The following is a 1,291-nucleotide window of genomic DNA, read 5'->3' as shown; positions in this document are numbered from 1 at the left end:
TTGAACATATTTTTATGTTTGTTTTACCACCCTCCATCCCCCTGTTAGACTCCTCGGGGGCAGAGAATGTTTCACTTTGTTACTCTGTACTTCCCAAGTGCCAGTGCAAGATACCAAGTGGATCCTCAATAAAAAGCTGCTACTATTACTACTTCTATCAACACTACAATTTCAACAACTACTACTATTAATAATAATAATAATAAAAATAATAATGATGGCATTTGTTAAGCGCTTACTATTTGCCAAGCACTGTTCCAAGCGCTGGGGTAGATACAAGGTCATCAGGTTGTCCCACGTGGGGCTCACAGTCTTAATCCCCATTTTACAGATGAGGTAACTGAGGCCCAGAGAAGTTAAGTGACTTCTCCAAAGTCACACAGCGGATAAGTGGCAGAGCCAGGATTAGAACTCATGTCCTCTGACTCCCAAGCCCGTGCTCTTTCCACTGAGCCACCCTGCTTCTACTATTACTACTGCTATCCATTACGGACAGTACGGCAACTGCTACACCAGTGACAACGTAGCCTAGTGGATAGACTCTGGGAGTCAGAAGGGCCTGGGTTCTTATCCCGGCTCTGCCACTTGTCTGCTGTGTGACCCTGGGCAAGTCACTTCACTTCCCTAGGCCTCAGTTGTTGTCTTATGCTGTCGAGTTGAGTCCGACCCATAGTGACGCCATGGACATCTCTCTCCCAGACGCCCCCCTCTAACTGCAAACGTTCTGGTAGCGGATCCACTGAGTTTTCTCGGTAAAAATATGGAAGCGGTTTACCACTGCCTCTTTCCGCACAGTCAACCTGAGTCTCCACTCCTGACTCTCTCCCGTGCCCAGCACAGGTGAGTTTTGACTCGTAGCAGATTGCCTTCCACCCTCTAGCCACTGCCCAAGCTAGGAATGGAATGGCTATGCCTCTGCCTGACTCCCTCACATAGTCGAGACCGACAGAGTACTGGAAACTCTCCAGGAGCGATCCTGAGAGGCAGTGCCTCAGTTACCTCATCTATAAAATGGGGATTGAGACCGTGAACCCCATGTGGGACAGGGACTGTGTCCAATCTGATTTGCCTGTATCCACCCCAGCGCTTAGAACAGCAGTGCCTGCCACGAAGTGCTAAACAAATACCACAATTACAATGACCACAACTACAATCATTACTACTCCAATGACTACTGTTATTATAGAGAAGCAGCATGGCTCAGTGGAAAGAGCACGGGTTTAGAAGTCAGAGGTCATGGGTTCTAATCCCTGCTTCGTGATCCCTGTGACTTTGGGCAAGTCACTTAATT

At 47.9% G+C, this 1,291-nt stretch overlaps 1 non-coding gene across 1 annotated transcript; it reads right to left on the bottom strand.

Annotated features, from left to right (window-relative positions):
* Positions 1 to 850: 850 nt before the first annotated feature.
* Positions 851 to 986, bottom strand: LOC114814863. The gene has a single exon (XR_003762659.1). It is a non-coding gene; the product is annotated as a small nucleolar RNA SNORA7 (small nucleolar RNA).
* Positions 987 to 1,291: the final 305 nt, after the last annotated feature.

The sequence above is a fragment of the Ornithorhynchus anatinus genome, chromosome 10 (genome assembly GCF_004115215.2).
Source record: "Ornithorhynchus anatinus isolate Pmale09 chromosome 10, mOrnAna1.pri.v4, whole genome shotgun sequence".
NCBI classification, from domain to species: Eukaryota; Metazoa; Chordata; class Mammalia; order Monotremata; family Ornithorhynchidae; genus Ornithorhynchus; species Ornithorhynchus anatinus.
Note: the sequence above shows the minus strand (reverse complement) of the source record. Positions and strands in the feature narration are given on the sequence as shown.